Source organism: Fringilla coelebs (assembly GCF_963513975.1).
Source record: "Fringilla coelebs genome assembly, chromosome: 32".
In the NCBI taxonomy this organism is placed as follows: Eukaryota; Metazoa; Chordata; class Aves; order Passeriformes; family Fringillidae; genus Fringilla; species Fringilla coelebs.
Genome location: NC_140058.1, coordinates 728,800 through 741,322, shown reverse-complemented (window position 1 = coordinate 741,322; position 12,523 = coordinate 728,800). Strand labels below are relative to the sequence as shown.

At 54.3% G+C, this 12,523-nt stretch overlaps 1 protein-coding gene across 1 annotated transcript in view; it reads left to right on the top strand.

Annotated features, from left to right (window-relative positions):
• LOC311164473 (protein Wiz-like) overlaps window positions 1-12,523 on the top strand; it is a 69,201-nt gene that overhangs the window by 15,001 nt on the left and 41,677 nt on the right.

The following is a 12,523-nucleotide window of genomic DNA, read 5'->3' as shown; positions in this document are numbered from 1 at the left end:
TGATGGCACTCTTGCTTTTGGCTCTTCTGGTGTTTCCTCCGTCTTGGTGTTGGTGTTGACTTTTAGTCAGCGTTGACTCTTGGGCGACGTTCTTGGTTTTCTTGGTGATGTTTTTTGGGGGGGTTTTGGGAAAAGTTTTGGGGAGTTTTGGGGGCTTTGGGGCTGTCTGGAGTGGTTTTGGGGACTTTTGGGGGTGTTGAGTATCTGGGTGCTTTTGGGGGGAGTTTTGGGTGCTTTGGGGGTGGCCTCCTGTCCTTTCTGGGATTTTTTCCCAGGATTTCTCTCTGGGATCAATTTTGCTCCATCCTCCTCCTCCTCTCCCCCTTTTGGGGCCGATCCCGAGGAAATGAGGAGGGGGTGGCGCTGCCCTGTGGGGTCACCGGGGTCCCCTGGGTGTGTCCCTGTCCCTGTCACCCTTATCTGGTCACCCTGGGTGTCCTCACCCCCCTTATCTGCCCCTGGCCCCCCTTATCTCCCCCTTATCTCCCCCATCACCGGCTGCTGTGGGGTTCTGTGGTCAGCGACCGTTGGGGCTGTGCTCGGGGGCAGGGTGGGGTTGGGGTTTGGGGGGCTGGAGCTGGATTTGGGGTGACTGGAGCTGGATTTGGGGTGACTGGAGCTGGGTTTGGGGTGACTGGAGCTGGGTTTGGGGTGGTGGGGCTGGGTTTGGGGGGCTGGGGCTGGGTTTGGGGTGGTGGAGCTGGGTTTGGGGTGATTGGAGCTGGGTTTGGGGTGACTGGAGCTGGGTTTGGGGTGAATGGAGCTGGGTTTGGGGTGATTGGAGCTGGGTTTGGGGTGACTGGAGCTGGGTTTGGGGTGCTGGGGCTGGGTTTGGGGTGCTGGAGCTGGGTTTGGGTGGTGGAGCTGGGTTTGGGGTAAATGGAGATGGATTTGGGGTGCTGGAGCTGGGTTTGGGGTGCTGGAGCTGGATTTGAGGTGCTGGAGCTGGGTTTGGGGTGCTGGGGCTGGGTTTGGGGTGCTGGGGCTGGGTTTGGGGTGCTGGGGCTGGGTTTGGGGTGCTGGAGCTGGGTTTGGGGTGGTGGGGCTGGGTTTGGGGTGCTGGAGCTGGGTTTGGGGTGCTGGGGCTGGGTTTGGGGTGAATGGAGCTGGGTTTGGGGGGCTGGAGCTGGATTTGAGGTGCTGGGGCTGGGTTTGGGGTGACTGGAGCTGGGTTTGGGGTGGTGGAACTGGATTTGGGGTGGTGGAGCTGGGTTTGGGGTGAATGGAGCTGGGTTTGGGGTGGTGGAGCTGGGTTTGGGGTGCTGGGGCTGGGTTTGGGGTGCTGGAGCTGGATTTGGGGTGCTGGGGCTGGGTTTGGGGTGCTGGAGCTGGGTTTGGGGTGCTGGGGCTGGGTTTGGGGTGCTGGAGCTGGATTTGAGGTGCTGGAGCTGGGTTTGGGGTGATTGGAGCTGGGTTTGGGGTGCTGGAGCTGGGTTTGGAGTGCTGGGGCTGGATTTGGGGTGATTGGGGTCAGGGCTGGTTGGAGCCGTGTTTGGGGTGTCAGGAGCCGTGTTTGGGGTGACAGGAGCCGTGTTTGGGGTGACAGGAGCCGTGTTTGGGGTGATTGGAGCCCTGTTTGGGGTGTCAGGAGCCGTGTTTGGGGTGTCAGGAGCCGAGTTTGGGGTGTCAGGAGCCGAGTTTGGGGTGTCAGGAGCCGTGTTGGGGTGATTGGAGCCGTGTTGGGGTGATTGGAGCCGTGTTTGGAGTGTCAGGAGCCGAGTTTGGGGTGTCAGGAGCCGAGTTTGGGGTGTCAGGAGCCGTGTTTGGGGTGATTGGAGCCCTGTTTGGGGTGTCAGGAGCCGTGTTTGGGGTGTCAGGAGCCGAGTTTGGGGTGTCAGGAGCCGAGTTTGGGGTGTCAGGAGCCGTGTTTGGGGTGTTTGGAGCCCTGTTTGGGGTGTCAGGAGCCGTGTTTGGGGTGTCTGGAGCCGTGTTTGGGGTGGTTGGAGCCGTGTTTGGGGTGTCAGGAGCCGTGTTTGGGGTGATTGGAGCCGTGTTTGGGGTGATGGAGCCGTGTTTGGGGTGATTGGAGCCGTGTTTGGGGTGTCAGGACCCCTGTTTGGGGTGTCAGGAGCCGTGTTTGGGGTGTCAGGACCCCTGTTTGGGGTGATTTGGGTCAGGGCTGGGCTGGAGCCGTGTTTGGGGTCGGGGTTTCTCCCGTGCCGGACTTTGGTCAGGTTTTGGGGTGAGCAGAGCCCTGCAGGTGCCCTCAAAGCCCTGATTGAATTCAGCACCATCCCAGTCAGCTGTGGGGTTTATTTGGGGTGAAATGGTCTCGTTCTTGTGGGGTGGCTCCTCCCACGGGGTTCTCCAGTCCCAAAACTCCAACTTTGGCTGGATTTGGGGATTTTGGGATCAGCAGAGCCCTGCAGGTACCCTCAAAGCTCTGATTTAATTGGGAATCATCCCTGTGAGCTGTGGGGATTTTTTGGGGTTTATTTGGGGTGAAATGGTCTCGTTCTTGTGGGGTGGCTCCTCCCACAAGGTTCTCCGGTCCCAAAACTCCAACTTTGGCTGGATTTGGGCATTTTGGGATCAGCAGAGCCCTCCAGGTGCCCTCAAAGCCCTGATTTAATTGGGAATCATCCCTGTGAGCTGTGGGGATTTTTTGGGGTTTATTTGGGGTGAAATGGTCTCGTTTTTTGAGGTGGCTCCTCCCACGGGGTTCTCCATTCCCAAAACTCAAACTTTGGCTGGATTTGGGGATTTTGGGATCAGCAGAGCCCTCCAGGTGCCTCCAAACCCTCCTGGATCCCATCCCGAGGGATCTCTGCCAACTTTGGGAGTTTTTTCTGGTTCTTTGAACCCGATCCAGGAAAAACCCCGAGAGCAGCACCCAACGACCCCAAACACATCCCAAACTGCCCGGGACAACCCCACAACATTTCCTCGGGGCGCCCTCGGGATCAGGGCTGGATTCCAGCTCTGGCCCCAGGCCCGGGAATTTTCTCCTGATTGGGGTCAGTGCCAGCGGGGCCGTGCCAGGAAAAGGAATAATGGGATTGGCTGGGCATGGAAACGGCCCCAAACTGGGATGGGAACGGCCCAAACTGGGATGGGAAGAGCCCCAAACTGGGATGGGAACAGCCATAGACTGGGAACAGCCCCAAACTGGGATGGGAACAGCCACAAACTGGGAACAGCTCCAAACTGGGATGGGAACAGCCCCAAACTGGGATGGAAACAGCCCAGACTGGGAACAGCCCCAAACTGGGATGGGAACAGCCCAAAATGGGATGGGGAACAGCCCCAAATGGGATGGGGAACAGCCCCAAACTGGGATGGGAACGGCCCAAACTGGGATGGGAACAGCCCCAAACTGGGATGGGAACAGCCCCAAACTGGGATGGGAACAGCCCCAAACTGGGAACAGGCCCAAACTGGGATGGGAACAGCTCAAACTGGGATGGGAACGGCCCAAACTGGGACGGGAAGTTCCCGACGCGCCCTCGCTCCTCCGACGGAGCTCTTGGAGCCGCGGAGTTTTGGGGTCGGGAGCTCCTCCCGAAGATTTTTGGGACTTTGAGAGCTTTTCCCTGAGATTTTTGGGGTCTGTCGCTGTTCCTGAATTTTTTTGGGGTCAGGAGCTCTTCCCAACCACTTTTGGGGTCGGGAGTTTTTCCCAAGGATTTTTGGGGTCAGGAGCTCTTCCCAAATCTTTTTAGGGTCGGGAACTTTTCCCAGAGGCTTTTGGGGTCAGCAGCTCTTCCCAAACACTTCTGGGGTCAGGAACTCTTCCCAAAGTTTTTTGGGGTCAGGAACTCTTCCCAAATCTATTTGGGGTCAGGAGCTCTTCCCAAATCTATTTGGGGTCGGGAACACTTCCCAAAGTTTTGTGGGGTCAGGAACTCTTCCCAAATCTATTTGGGGTCAGGAGCTCTTCCCAAATCTATTTGGGGTCAGGAGCTCTTCCCAAATCTATTTGGGGCCAGGAACTCTTCCCAAATCTATTTGGGGCCAGGAACTCTTCCCAAAATTTTTTGGGGTCGGGAACTCTTCCCAAATCTATTTGGGGTCAGGAGCTTTTCCCAGAGCCTTTTGGGGCTGGGAGCTCTTCCCAAAGTTTTTTGGGGTCGGGAACTCTTCCCAAATCTATTTGGGGTCAGGAGCTTTTCCCAGAGCCTTTTAGGGCTGGGAGCTCTTCCCAAAATTTTTGGGGTCAGGAGCTTTTCCCAAATCTATTTGGGGTCAGGAGCTTTTCCCAGAGCCTTTTGGGGCTGGGAGCTCTTCCTAAAGTTTTTTGGGGTCAGGAGCTTTTCCCAAATCTATTTGGGGTCAGGAGCTTTTCCCAAAGCCTTTTGGGGCTGGGAGCTCTTCCCAAAGTTTTTTGGGGTCAGGAGCTTTTCCCAAATCTATTTGGGGTCAGGAACTCTTCCCAAATCTATTTGGGGTCAGGAACTCTTCCCAAATCTATTTGGGGTCAGGAGCTCTTCCCAAAGACTTTTGGGGTCAGGAGCTCTTCCCAAAGTTTTTTGGGGTCAGGAACTCTTCCCAAATCTATTTGGGGTCAGGAACTCTTCCCAGATCTATTTGGGGTCAGGAACTCTTCCCAAGATTTTTTGGGGTCGGGAACTCTTCCCAAATCTATTTGGGGTCAGGAACTCTTCCCAAAGTTTTTTGGGGTCAGGAACTCTTCCCAAAATTTTTTGGGGTCAGGAGCTCTTCCCAAATCTATTTGGGGTCAGGAGCTCTTCCCAAAGACTTTTGGGGTCGGGAACTCTTCCCAAAGTTTTTTGGGGTCAGGAGCTCTTCCCAAATCTGTTTGGGGTCAGGAACTCTTCCCAATGTTTTTTGGGGTCAGGAACTCTTCCCAAATCTAATTGGGGTCAGGAGCTTTTCCCAGAGCCTTTTGGGGCTGGGAGCTCTTCCCAAAGATTTTTGGGGTCAGGAGCTTTTCCCAAATCTATTTGGGGTCGGGAGCTTTTCCCAAAGTTTTTTGGGGAACCCCAAATCCCGCTTTGGGGTCAGCAGGAGTTCCTTGACCCCATGGCCCCCACGCTGCTCCTCACGGTGCCCCCACACCTTCGGGGTCAGCGGCGTCCGGAGCCGATTTTGGCTCCGTTCTCCCAAAATTTGGGCTCAGGGCTGGGAGCAGCTGCCGTGGCCTCTTGTGGGGCTATAAATAACATCCCAAATCCCAAATCCCCCATCCCAAATCCCCTCCCAGCCCGACCCGGCCCTGCCCGGTGCCGGAACGGGGCCACGGTTTAAAAATAAACCCGGGAGGGAAACGCCGCCAGAGGGTTGGGATTTCCCGAAGTAGGACAAGGACTGGGTTGAACTCCCCAGTGGGCCCAAAATCCTGAATTTTGGGCCATAAAATCCCCATTCTTGGGCTGTAAAATCCCAAAATTTGGGCCATAAAATCCCCATTTTTGGGGTGTACAATCCTGATTTTTGGGCTGTAAAATCCCATTTTTTGGGCTGTAAAATCCCAATTTTTCGGCTGTAAAATCCCAATTTTTGGGCTGTAAACTCCTGTTCTTTAAACTGTAAAATCCCAATTTTTGGGCTGTAAAATCCTGATTTTTAAACTGTAAAATCCCAGTTTTTGGGCTGTAAAATCATGGGATCATGTCCTGGAATGTGGAGTCGTGTCCTGGAGCTCGGGATTGTGTGCTGGAGTTTGGGATCATGTCCTAGAATTTGGAATTGTGTCCTGGAGTTTGGCATCATATCCTGGAGTTGGGATCTTGTGCTGGAGTTTGGGATTGTGTCCTGGAGTTTGGGATCGTGTCCTGGAGTTTGGGATCATGTCCTGGAGTTTGGGATCATGTCCTGGAGTTTGGGATCATGTGCTGGAGTTTGGGATCGTGTCCTGGAGTTTGGGATCGTGTCCTGGAGTTTGGGATCGTGTCCTGGAGTTGGGATCATGTCCTGGAGTTTGGGATCCTGTGCTGGAGTTTGGGATCCTGTGCTGGAGTTGGGATCGTGTGCTGGAGTTTGGGATCGTGTCCTGGAGCTCGGGATTGTGTGCTGGAGTTTGGGATCATGTCCCAGAATTTGAAATTGCGTCCTGGAATTTGGGATCGTGTGCTGGAGTTTGGGATTGTGTCCTGGAGTTTGGGATCATGTCCTGGAGTTCCCTGGAGTTTCCTGGATCCCAGGATCCCTTCCTGGAGTTTGGGATCATGTCCTGGAGTTTCCTGGATCCCAGGATCCCTTCCTGGAGTTTGGGATCACATCCTGGAGTTCCCTGGGGTTTCCTGGATCTCAGGGTCCATCCTGGATCCCAGGATCATGTCCTAGATCACAGGATTACCTCCTGGAGCTCAGGATCGCATCCTGGAGCTCGGGATTGTGTCCTCAAACCTGGAATCGTGCCCTGGGGTTTCCTGGATCCCAGGACCCCTTCCTGGAGTTTGGGATCATGTCCTGGGGTTTCCTGGATCCCAGAATCCCTTCCTGGAGTTTGGGATCACATCCTGGAGTTTTCTGGATCCCAGGATCCCTTCCTGGAGTTTGGGATCACATCCTGGAGTTCCCTGGGGTTTCCTGGATCCCAGGACCCCATCCTGGAGTTTGGGATCCTGTCCTGGAGTTTTCTGGATCCCAGGATCCCTTCCTGGAGTTTGGGATCACATCCTGGAGTTCCCTGGGGTTTCCTGGATCCCAGGATCCCCCCTCAGCTCTGACCCTGGCTCTCACCCCCCACCCTCTCCCTTTCCCATGGGAAAAGCTTTCCCTGGAGCTCCCCCGTTTCCCCGGAGCGCTGCGGCTGCCGGGGCGGCTGCCAAGGCAAACATTCCCCCGGGGATCCTCCCCCTCGCTCTGGGACACAGCTCCTCACTTCTGGGGATTTCCCGCCTCCTTGGCACTGCTGGAATTTTTCCAGGAGCTTTTCCAGGAGCTTTTCCAGCTTTTCTGTCTCCGCTGCCTTTTCCCCGGGAGCTGCAGGTGCCAAACCACGGCGGGGATTTGATTTTTTTCTCGGATTTTTCGGCTTTCCAGGGATTTTTGATGTTTGTTTTTCCTTTCCCTGGCGCTGACTCACGGCTCCCATGTGACCCCTGAGCCGAGGAGATTCTCATCCCTCCCGATTCCCGGGATTCCCCGGAATCTTCAGGCCCCCATCCCCCCTCCCCTGCCCTCCCCCCGATCCAGAACTTCTCCAAACTTTTTCCCAGAACTTTTCTGGCATCTGGAACGAGGCAGGGACATCATTCCCCCTCCGTGAAATCTCCCAAATCCACAGATCTCCCTCTTCCCTGTGGATTTCTCCCTCCTGAGACGTTTCTCCTCCTCCACCCGGCTCGGGTCGGTCCCGAGGTGCCTCCAAACCCTTTTGGGGACATCCCAAATTTCCCTGGGAACGTTTTCCAGCTCCGTTGGGCGCGGCCGCTCCTCCGGCAGCCGGCCCGGCCTCTCCTGGAGCCGGCCCCAGGTTGGGCCTCTTTTCTTGGAAGAGCAGCGGAGCAGCTGTTCCCGGGAAGAGGAACCCGGAGAACGTCGGGAGGGACGAATCCATCGGAGCTTTGGGGTCGTTTTTGGGGAATTTGTGGCACCTGGAATGTCCTGGAAGGGCCGGGAATGTCGGAGGGAGCTGTGGCCTGGATCCCATCCGGGTTGGATCCGGCCCCCAGAGGGATTTTTCCAGCCCCTGGTGAGTGCTGGGATGAGGAAGCTCCTCCTTTTTTCCATGGATTTCCTCCAAAATCGGAGCTCGGGAGGCTTGGAGTGGCTTTGGCAGGCAGGGATCATCCCTGGAACATTCCAGAGCTCGTTTGGGATCGTTCTGTGATGTCACCAGATCTCCTGTGGATGCTCTCCAATGGGGACATTTGGGATCATTCCATGATGTCACCAGATCTCCTGTGGATCCTTTCCCATGGGACATTTGGGATTATTCTGTGATGTCACCAGATCTCCTGTGGATCCTCTCCCATGGGGACATTTGGGATCATTCCATGATGTCACCAGGTCTCCTGTGGATCCTCTCCCATAGGACATTTGGGATCAATCCATGATGTCACCAGATCTCCTGTGGATCCTCTCCCATGGGGACATTTGGGATCAATCCATGATGTCACCAGATCTCCCCTGGATCCTCTCCCATGGGGACATTTGGGATCAATCCATGATGTCACCAGATCTCCCCTGGATCCTCTCCAGTGGGGACATTTGGGATCAATCCATGATGTCACCAGATCTCCCCTGGATCCTCTCCCATGGGACATTTGGGATCATTCTATGATGTCACCAGATCTCCTGTGGATCCTCTCCCATGGGACATTTGGGATCATTCCATGATGTCACCAGATCTCCCATGGATCCTCTCCAATGGGGACATTTGGGATTATTCTGTGATGTCACCAGAGCGTCTGTGGATCCTCTCCAATGGGGACATTTGGGATCAATCCATGATGTCACCAGATCTCCTGTGGATCCTCTCCAATGGGGACATTTGGATCAATCCATGATGTCACCAGATCTCCCCTGGATCCTCTCCAGTGGGGACATTTGGATCAATCCATGATGTCACCAGATCTCCCATGGATCCTCTCCCATGGGACATTTGGGATCATTCCATGATGTCACCAGGTCTCCTGTGGATCCTCTCCCATGGGACATTTGGGATCATTCCGTGATGTCTCCAGATCTCCCATGGATCCTCTCCAATGGGACATTTGGGATCAATCCATGATGTCACCAGAGCTTCTGTGGATCCTCTCCCATGGGACATTTGGGATCATTCTGTGATGTCACTAGAGCGTCTGTGGATCCTCTCCCATGGGGACATTTGGGATCATTCTGTGATGTCACCAGATCTCCCCTGGATCCTCTCCAGTGGGGACATTTGGGATCAATCCATGATGTCACCAGCTCTCCCGTGGATCCTCTCCAGTGGGGACATTTGGGATGAATCCATGATGTCACCAGCTCTCCCGTGGATCCTCTCCCATGGGGACATTCCAGGACAATCCCGTGGGTCTGGGTCCATCCCAGCTTTCCGTGGGAATTTACTTTGAGTGGATTGGAGGGGGGAGGAGCTTCCATTTGCCGTTTTTGGTGGAATTTCCGCGTTTTCTCCTTCCGTCGCGCTCGTTCCCCGGCAGCGTCGGGGTTACCGACCCCGGGCCCCTCCGCCTGCCCAACGGTTGGGTTGGACCCGCCCCGGGTGCTCCTTGGAGCTGGAAGAGCCAAATTTGGGGCCATTGGATGGATTTGAGGCCGGGCTGGCATGTGAGGGATGGAATTCCAACTTCCCACAAATTCCAGAGGGATTTTGGGGAGCCAAACGGCTCCGACGGCGCCGGGGAACAGAAACTCCCAATTTTGGGCTTCTTGTGGTCCTGGGTGACCGGGTCAGGGTTGGGCTTGATCTTGGAGATCTCTTCCAACCGTAACCATTCCGGGGTTCTTCTTTTCCTACCTTAATCATTCCATGGCTGAAGATTTCCAACATGGAATTCATCATGGTGCTGGTAATGACCCCGAATCCGCGCCGTCCATGGCAGGAATCCCTGGCTTGGGTTGAGTTGGGTTTAGTTAGGTTGGCTTGGATTGGTTTGAGTTGGGTTTGGTTGAGCTGTGTTTCGTTTGAGTTGGGTTTGGTTGGGATGAGTTGGGTTGAGTTGGGTTTGATTTGGTTGAGTTTGGTTTGGATGGATTCAGTTGAGTTTGGTTGAGTTGGTTTGGGTCAGTTTTCATTGAGTTGAATTGAGTTGGATTTGATTTGGTTTAGTTTGGTTGGGTTTGGATGGATTGAGTTTGGTTTCGTTGAGTTGGGTTGGGTTCATTTTTGTTGAGTTAGGTTGGGTTGGTTTGGGTTGAGTTGGGTTGGTTTTGGTTGAGTTTGGTTTAGATGGATTGAGTTGGGTTGGGTTGATTTCGTTTGGGTTCGTTTTTGATGAGTTGGGTTGAGTTGGGTTGGATTGGTTTGGTTGAGTTTGGTTTGGATGGATTGAGTTGGGTTTGGTTGAGTTGGGTTGGGTTCGTTTTTGTTGATTGGGTTGGGTTGGTTTGGTTGAGTTTGGGTTGGATGGATTGAGTTGGGTTTGGTTTAGTTGGGTTGGGTTGGTTGAGTTTGGTTTGGATGGATTGAGTTGGGTTTGGTTGAGTTGTGTTGGGTTTGGTTGAGTTGGGTTGGGTTAGTTTTTGTTGAGTTGGGTTGAGTTGGGTTGGGTTGAGTTGGGTTGGGTTGAGTTGGGTTGGTTTTGGTTGAGTTGGGTTGGATTGTGTTGGTGGCCAACTCACCGGTGACCACCCAACCGCCCTCCCGGCCGCTGGGTTGGAATTTTGGGGGCCCTCGTTGGGTTTGGAGGATTTGGGAACCCCTCGGACCGCTCGGGGAAGTCGAGTCACAAACTCCTGCCCAATTTCCGCCCTTTTGGGTTTCCAAGACCCAATTTTGGTCTGACCCAAGGCTCCATCCAGGAATTTGATGGAAACCATCCCAAAAAACCTCTTGGTTCAGATTCTTCGGGAACTTTGATCCTAAATCCTCGGAATTTTTGGGATTTCAGACCCTCTGGGGGTTTCCTGCTCAAAGTTGGGTCGTTCCAGCCCCATCCCGTTGAGTTTGAGCCTTTCCAAGGGTGGACTCCTCCATTCCTGGGCTTTTCCCGACCCAAAACCTTTGGAGTTTGTCCAGATCCGGCCTCGCCGCCTCTGGGACTCCACAAACCCCTTCTGAACTCCGGGATTTTGGGGTTAAACTCTGGGATTTTGGGAGTGTTGGGGTTTAAACTTTGAGATTTCGGAATGTTGGGGTTGAACTCTGGGATTTGGGGGAATGTTAGTGTTAAACGTTGGGATTTTGGGAATGTTGGGGTTAAACTCCGGGATTTTGGGAGTGTAGGGGCTGAACTCTGGGATTTTGGGAGTGTTGGGGTTAAACTTTGGGATTTTGGGGAATGTTGGGGTTAAACTCCGTGATTTTGGGTATGTTGGGGTTAAACTCCGGGATTTTGGGAATGTTGGGGTTGTTCCCCATTTTTTCTGGCTCCATCTTGGCCAGCTTTCCCCAGAGCCAGGATAACAGGATCCTAGAACAGGGATTTTGGGAATGTGGAGCCGGGATTTTTGGGAATGTGGACCAGGGATTTTTGGGAATGTGGACCAGGGATTTTTGGGAATGTGGACCAGGGATTTTTGGGAATGTGGAACGGGGATTTTTGGGAATGTGGCTCCGTGCTGGAGGTCTCCTTGGAGCTGGGATAACAGGATCCCAGAGCTGGGATTTTTGGGAATGTGGCTCCGTGCTGGAGCTCTCCCTGGGGCTGGGATAATGGGATCCCAGAGCAGGGATTTTTGGGAATGTGGAGCAGGGATTTTTGGGAATGTGGCTCCGTGCTGGAGCTCTCCCTGGAGCTGGGATAACGGGATCCCAGAGCAGGGATTTTTGGGAATGTGGAGCAGGGATTTTTGGGAATGTGGCTCCGTGCCAGAACTCTCCCTGGAGCTGGAATAAGGGGATCCCATGGCAGGAATTTTTGGGAATGTGGCTCTGTCCCGGAGCTCTCCCTGGGGCCGGAATAACAGGATCCCAGAGCAGGGATTTTTGGGAATATGGAGCAGAGATTTTTGGGAATGTGGAGCAGAGATTTTTGGGAATATGGACCAGGGATTTTTGGGAATGTGGAGCAGGGATTTTGGGAATGTGGAGCAGGGATTTTTGGGAATGTGGAACAGGGATTTTTGGGAATGTGGCTCCGTGCTGGAGCTCTCCTCGGGGCCGGGATAACGGGATCCCAGAGCAGGGATTTTTGAGAATGTGGACCAGGGATTTTTGGGAATGTGGCTGCGTGCTGGAGCTCTCCTTGGGGCCGGGATAACGGGATCCCAGAGCAGGGATTTTTGGGAATGTGGACCAGGGATTTTTGGGAATGTGGCTCTGTGCTGGAGGTCTCCTCGGGGCCAGGATAACGGGATCCCAGAGCAGGGATTTTTGGGAATGTGGAGCAGGGATTTTTGGGAATGTGGAGCAGGGATTTTTGGGAATGTGGAGCGGGGATTTTTGGGAATGTGGCTCCGTGCTGGAGCTCTCCTCGGGGCCAGGATAATGGGATCCCAGAGCAGGGATTTTTGGGAATGTGGAATGGGGATTTTGGGAATGTGGCTCCATCCCAGCCAGCTCTCCCCAGAGCCAGTGTAACAGGATCATGGAGCAGGGATTTTTGGGAATGTGGACCAGGGATTTTTGGGAATGTGGAGCAGGGATTTTTGGGAATGTGGCTCTGTGCTGGAGCTCTCCCCGGAGCTGGGATAACGGGATCCCAGAGCAGGGATTTTTGGGAATGTGGCTCCGTGCTGGAGCGCTCCTCGGGGCCAGGATAACGGCATCCCAGAGCAGGGATTTTTGGGAATGTGGAACAGGGATTTTTGGGAATGTGGCTCTGTGCTGGAGCTCTCCCTGGAGCTGGGATAAGGGGATCCCAGAGCAGGGATTTTTGGGAATGTGGACCAGGGATTTTTGGGAATGTGGAGCAGGGATTTTTGGGAATGTGGCTCCGTGCTGGAGCTCTCCCTGGGGCTGGGATAACGGGATCTCCCGGAGCTTTCCCGTTAAACTGCTTAGGAGCGA